This window comes from Zootoca vivipara, chromosome 5 (genome assembly GCF_965207765.1).
Source record: "Zootoca vivipara chromosome 5, rZooViv2.hap1.1, whole genome shotgun sequence".
In the NCBI taxonomy this organism is placed as follows: Eukaryota; Metazoa; Chordata; class Lepidosauria; order Squamata; family Lacertidae; genus Zootoca; species Zootoca vivipara.
The window spans coordinates 25997770-26005110 of record NC_142588.1 but is presented as its reverse complement, the minus strand read 5'-3'; the positions used below and the strand labels follow the sequence as shown (position 1 = coordinate 26005110).

Genomic DNA, 7341 nt, shown 5'->3' with positions numbered 1-7341 from the left:
TTGTTGCCTATTCCTTTTTGTTTTATTTCCCCCCTTCTCTTTGTTTAACCATTTGAGTAAATCGCAAGACAAAGAAGTACTGTGGGAAAGCAGACAATTCTACAAAAAAATAAATAAAATAAAATCATATAGTCAGGGAGCATTTTCCAAGTTTTGAGGATATTTTAGATTTATTTGTTTGAGCGGCTAAAGAAATCATTTTTCTAGTATCTCTGGAAACCATTCACTCTAGCTTGGATCAAGGGACTGGAGCAACTCCTCTATTATGAAAGGTTGGAACTTTTTAGCTTAGAAAAATGGTGAGCAGGGGTGGGGCATGATAGAGGTGTATAAAATTGGAATAAGTGGATAAAGAAGGTTCTCTTTCTCCTGCCCTCCTCCTTCTCCTCTGATAATACTAAAGCCCAATGCCATCCAACGAAGCTGCTTGTTGGAAGATTCAGAGCAGACAAAAGGAATTGCCTACCACAAGATTTGGTAATAGTCACCAACTCAGATGACAGTGGGCGAATAAAATCATATAGGAAGATTTTGTTCAGTGAAATAACCCAGTCCCAGACCATACTGTTATAAGCTTGGGGTGCCAACCCCCTACATTTCTGGATCCAGTAATTGCTTGAATTTAATCAAGCGTCCTGAACTCCTGGATTCAACAAGGGTTGAAATACAAGCCAGTTTAGTTTCCTGATGAGGTAATTGCCTGGGATGATGAGCCATTAAGAAAACAAGGGAAAGGTGATATTAAGAAAGCAAGGAGAGGGGGCTTTGTGTCAATGGTATATGCGTTCCCCTTCTCTAGCTCTTAGTTAGGACAAAGTCAGATTTGAGATCCCTATGGGGGGAAAGATGGCAGGATGGAAAAGGCAGAGGCAGAGCACAGTGCTTGATTTCGGTTTGAATCCAGGGCTGCAGCTATGGTGTGTGACAATATAGGCAATAAACAACACCTTAAACTGAGCTGGGAAATGCATTGGAAGCCATTCTTAGGCATAAGATCCATCACATGGTAAAACTACATTACATTACATAGTAGAACTCCTAGAGAAGGACAGTTTTTAGCAGTAGAGTACATGGTTTGCATGTAGAAGAATCCTGATTCAATCTTTGGCATCTCCAGTTAAACAGAATAGGTAGGATGGTAAATACAGAGTCTTTTCCCGAGACTCTGGAGAGCCACTGGGTTCAATGGATAATTAGTTTGACCATTTCTCTAGGCCACATATTTCAGCTTCTAGAATTATGTCCGCAGACTCTACATACCTTCATTCACAGCTATCCCAGGATTTACCTAAACAAAGGGATTTTGATGAGTGATGCTCATCCATTGTAGGGTCTGTGGTAAATTAATAAGTTATATGAATCTGGAACTAAAATTATAGCAAAGTTCTAAAGTCTAATTTTCAGAGGATACCCTTCCCCCACAGCTGAAAATACATCTTCATGCAAAGTTAGCATGAATGCGAATAGCTTGTTATTTAAAATACTTATCTTTCTATGACTAGGCAGCAAGAAAGATTGCTTCCTTTTACTCTGAGCAACAGGACAATAGCACCGTACACATCAATAGTAGCAAGTGCTACTGATGAGTAATATGGTAATTGAGGGGTTTTAATTTCCTGAAGGCAGTCGCCACCTCCTTCCAAATTCATAAAAAATGAATGGCAAGGGCAGTTTGGTGTGGTTGGCAGCGCATGAAATGTTATAAAGCTGATGTTATTGCAAAGCAAGTGATAAAACTGTCTCGCACAATAAAATACTTTGTATACTTTCAGGTTCAGATGTTGTGATATGCATCAGTCGCTAGCGCTTGGCGTTATTGCTTCTCGGCATCTGTCTGACCTAGCAGTGTCACCAACGCTCTCTAAGCTCCAGTATCAAACAGACCTTTTCGTGTTTGTGTGTGTGTGTGTGTGTGTGTGTGTGTGTGTGTGTGTGTGTGTGTTCTGTCTGTTCTATTGGTTCATTCCCTACAACTTCCCAGCTAACTCTGCAGCTGGCTGTGTCTACCTTTTTCAAATGGTGGCTTGGATCCCCCCAGTGGGCTCAAGGAATCCTATGTGTTGACAGAGGCCTAGCTCAGAGGGTGGGTGAAAAGACGACTTTATGAAAGAGGAGGGTAGCTTCAGCGCAATGTGAAGGACCACAGCTGTGTTCACACTTCAGTTTACTGTGCACTCACTGCATTTCCATTACTAGATTTACCTTAAATGCATTATGCATCCTGTCCTCTCTTATAAAATACTTAGGTATGTTTGATGTTGTTTCTCAAATTAGCTTCAGTCCTGGTGGAGATAGATACCTTTCCCCTGCTTTTTTGCTTTTCTGCTACAACTCTTCCCTTCCCCAGAAGCTGATTTCCTGCCCTGATGGTTTCCAAGTGTGTGTTGCAAAAGAGATAAATACTGTACACATCTGAAACCCTAAGAAGGAACGTGGAGAGTGGTGGGTGGCAGCTGAAAGGCAGTGGGTGAAAGAAGGGTTAAGTATCCCTCTCCCTGGCTATTTATTTGTTGAAAATGGCCACTGGAGCTATTTTATTCCAGGAGAAGCAGCCACTGTGATTTTTAATGCATGCATTTGCTTATCATGTGGGGTTAATCTCAGATATATGTGTGCCTATATTTTGAACCAGTGTTCAGAGAAAATGTACTTTGCTAGTCCTTGGACCTACACTTCCTCATTTTTCGGCATGTGATACCACCATTTACGCTCTAGGCACAAAGGATGAATAAATTCACAATATAGACCTGTTGCATTAAATAAAATGATGCCAAACGCTAGGGACAGAAAATTGAATGCAGAAAAAGGAATGTTTTGGAAACTGTCAAGTATTATAGTTATTAAATAAGATGGTTTAGCCCTTTGTAGTTTCCTCTTATTGTAAAGGTTTGTGACGAATAACAAAAATTAAGAACACATGCCTTTTATGATGTGGATGTCTGGAATGGAGTGCTGACATCAAATCCTGGTGCCTAAGTGTCTGAGTGTTAACAACACTTAATAGAAAGGACGGTAAACAAAAAACTTTCGATGAGATGGGGAAATCTTCTAGTAAGTCCCCACTACACATAAGTATCTAATAATCCTACTACACAAAGTAGTTAAAGCAAATATCTTAGTTTGAATCAGTTTGGTCACATTGACTTCAATGGGGCTGAGCCAGTTTAAATTCAAGAGCATTTGCTGAAGTCAACTGAGGCACATATTAACATTTTAATAGAGTTTCATGTGTCTGATGCACATCAGGCCTATACTTAGGGCATTTGGCATGGATCAAGAGATGCAGACCATTGTGTTTCAACTCACTGTTTGAAATTCAGCTGTGATCAGGAGTCTTTTTGAGGAATAAACAGACTTATTTTTATTAGGAAATAAGTCCCACTGATATTGCTTAGAAAAGTAGCAGCACTTTAATTTTGTAATTCAAATATGTGGGTACTTAATTTCTGGTTGCCAGGGGAAAACCTGAAAACAAACCAGACATACAACCTGATCCTGTGCATGTCTACTTGGAAGAAAGTACCATTGATTTCAATGGGACACACTTCCAATTAAGTGTGCATAACATTGTGTCCTAAAAACTGCAACCCCATCTACATTTGCTTGGGAGTAAGCCCCAATAAACTGAGTGATACTTAATTTTGAACAAATATGCTTAGGATTGCTCAGTGCAACCGAGGAAGGAAATACGGAATGCATAACAGTTTTCTATGATGCAAAATAACTCACAGGCAGAAGATGATTTCATCTTTGTCACTGCATTGACAGGATTATTAACATGTCAGTTTGAACAGAAAACAGGAGATTGATATTTTTCTAAGCCTTTTCATTGACTTTCTACGAAGCTTCCAGCTAAAATTTAGGAGAAGGTTGCTATAATGCACTAGGGTTTAGAGTTGCCGTGTCAGCTAGGAAGGAAATGTTTGGGATTTTCATGGAAACCTCAAAGAAGAATTCTGTCACTGTCAAGAGGATGTCACCAGCACAATGACAGGCAAGAGTACATAGAGAACAGTGACTGTCTATCAACAACTGCTTAGTTTAAATAAAGAGAACTTTCATGCTCACTACAAACGTTCCAGTTGCTCAGGAACGAACTACGGTTTAGGAACTGTTCAGGGCTTGGTGCTGTTGATGGATGCACAGGTGGTGCTGGTGGCCAGCAGGGATGCCAATAGAATTTCTTGGGGCCTGTAAAATGTACAGTATGTGGTTTTGGCCCCCTGAATCTCTCACCTTGCAATCTATTGGCAAGATATGCTGCTTGCATATCTAAACTTAGACTAGCCCACATCGCAGGGCTGTTGAAAAGATAAAAAGTGAAGTGACAATAAACATAACCTTGAGTTCCAGGGAGAAGCATCAAGGTATATCTATATAATATCATTTCAAACATTTAAATAAATAAACACACACAATAAATTCAGAAAAGCAGCCCACCCTTTGCTTTAACTGCAATGTTTCATAGTTCTGTTGTTTATGGCGAAAGGCCAAGACAAAAAAAATGGAGAAAGAAAATGCCAACCTTGATAAATATCAACAAGCTAAAAAATACTCCAAGTATTTACAGGTAGATTCACAACTTTGAACTACCAACTCTACATCTACCCCATCTCACAGGGTTGTTCTGAAGATAAAGGTGAGAAGAGGAGGCCAATGAATGCAGCCGTGAGTTCCTGGGAGGAAAAGCTAGATACAAATATACAACAACAAGCAACAAATACTCTAAGCATGTGCCGATTCACAGCCCTCAGCAACACTCACAAAAACATTTTGCCAACCTTGACTAACAAAAAGTATCCTTGTGCAGCTTCTGTAACCCTCCTGTCAACAGCCCTGCTCCAATCTGGAGAAAGGGTGAGGTAAGAAAACCCAACCACCAGGAAAAATTGCATGCTGAAAAGTGGTGTTTAAGATCAAACAGATGTTGCATTTAATTTATAGTACTGTAATTAAAAAAATGGGTGGGTGAGATTCAAGGAAAAGGTTAGGAGCAAAACACACAAGCTGTGAACATTTCCCACCAGGTCTATATCCCCCCCCCCATTTCTATTCTAATTTATTGCCGTGCCTTTCTAGTAATTAGCATTCAAGGCAATTTACCCATAAAATAGAACAAACACAAATACAACAATTCTAAAAACCAAACTGCCCCTGAAACATGAGACAGTTGTACAATTTGGGGTGGGGTGGGATTATTGCCAAAGTCCATAAAACTTTGTCAGGCTTTCAAATTCCCCCTTAAAATCAATGGGTGGAGGGAGGGCGAGCGAGGTCACGGCAGCAGTCCCTGCCCACGATGTCTATGCGCTGATTGGCTGCGAATGCGGAATGTGCGCGCGTACAACTTGTACCCGAGACGCCACGGAGAAAGTTGCGCACGTGCGAGTGCCCGGCTCTGTACATACACAGGAGGACTAATCGGGAAGAAGATAGTGCAACCGAGACAGGGCGAGCAGTCCCGACCCCTTCCAGGCAGTATACGAAGGTCTGAAAAGGAGTGTAGCTACTACATTAAACGCCGTACATTTAAAGCACATTGCTTCTCCCAAAGGACCCTGGGAACTCTAGTTTTGCACTTCGTACAGCTACCATTCCCAGCACCCTTAGCAAACTACAGTGTATTTCCCAGAAATCTTGCGGAGGGGCAATGGAGGCATCTGCTTCAGATGTACGATGTTTAAGCACCCCTTCCCCAGGGGGCATAGCTGTCAAGTTTTCCTTTTTCTCACGAGGAAGCCTATTCAGCGTAAGGGAATTTCCCTTTTAAAAAAGGGAGAACTTGACAGCTATGCCAGGGGGCTTGCAATCCCCCCCCCTTTTCCGATGTATGCATTGCTCCAGCCTCTGGGCATGTTTGAGGATGTGAACTGAAGCACAACCCACTATTTGCCTTCTGTGCGTGCGTGGAAGGTAGTTAGTTGGTTGTGCTTCCTTTGCATGCGATATTTCTGTTTCACTCGAGCAAACAGATAACTCAAAGCTTTGCATTCTTTCATCCAAGCAGGGTGAATTTATGCGCGAAACAGGGACGCTTTACATTGATGATGCGACAAAATTAATTCAGCGGCAGTTAAGATTTGCGAGTTCTGTTAACTGTTGCATCGGGAAGACAAAATAGAGATGTGGCTATGTATCGCTGCTTCAGTTCGTTATTCAAAAGAATGTCTTGTGATGTATGACTTCTTTTTTAATTTTTTTTTGAGAAATGAAAGATCGAACGCTTTCACACCGACCGTGGGCATTTGAAGGAGGCAACGTTTAAATCGACACGATGCACTCGAATGTTTAAATCAATTTGATATTTATGGTACGACCGCTAGTAAAAAAGTACACCTTACACTTCCGCAGCGAGCAGGGTTCGAACCTGCGCGGGGAGACCCCATTGGATTTCAAGTCCAACGCCTTAACCACTCGGCCATCGCTGCTACATGGAAGCAGAAGGCAAGCAGAGCTATTTAGCAGAACAGGAAACGGCGTCTGCTCCTTACCTTCGCTTGCCAATCAAAGTTAAAGCGCCCAAACAGAAAACGGCGTTTCTCCGCTCCTCCAATCCAGACCGAGGAAAGGCGGGCTCGCATAAAAGCTGCAGCGCTTCTTAGAAAACAGGATCCAGCCGAGCAATGGTGCCTCTCCGGAGATGCCAAAGAGGCAGCACCGCGAAAGATGTCATCCCTGTAATGCCGTTTCCAGAGACCCACAATCCTCCCCTCAGATGAACAACTCTCCCCCAACTTCACAGGGCGTTTTGGCTCTCTCCCCTGCCAAAACAGTCCCCTCGCCCCAATATAATTCATGTCATTGAACGTAGTTCATAATTTAAACTCGGTTCAAAAAACTGGCGGGAAAGCTCCCCCCCCCGACAGATATACGTAGGAGAAAGCGCCTGAGGTGAGAAAGATTTAGCTGCAACATTGACTAGAAGTCTCCCAAATTCTCCACAGAGCAGGCTGGTCCAACCTCCACCTCAGAGCCGTGGTGAGATGACAGGAATCGTAATCTTGTAGAGGAATAAACACGCTTTCGTGGCAGATAACAAATATAAACACACGTTCTATAAAACATAGGCAGCTGCCACCCAATACTATACCCGCATTGGCTCTCAAATGCCTTCTTTTGTCAGGCAAAAAAGACAATCACGGGAATATGTAATCAGCACAAAAACAAAACTATACCGTGATAAATCCCTGAAACGAGATATTGATAAAGTGAAGAGATATTAAAACTAAACTAATAATTGTTCAAAAAAACAAAATTAGCTTAAATCTCCTAAAAGAAATCTTGATATAGAAAAAACATAAATTTCTCAAAGAAACCTCTAAATAAAGTAAACCTTGACGA

At 41.7% G+C, this 7341-nt stretch overlaps 1 non-coding gene across 1 annotated transcript; it reads right to left on the bottom strand.

Moving 5' to 3' along the window:
- Nucleotides 1-6346: 6346 nt before the first annotated feature.
- Nucleotides 6347-6428, bottom strand: TRNAS-UGA (transfer RNA serine (anticodon UGA)). Its single transcript has one exon. It is a non-coding gene; the product is annotated as a tRNA-Ser (tRNA).
- Nucleotides 6429-7341: the final 913 nt, after the last annotated feature.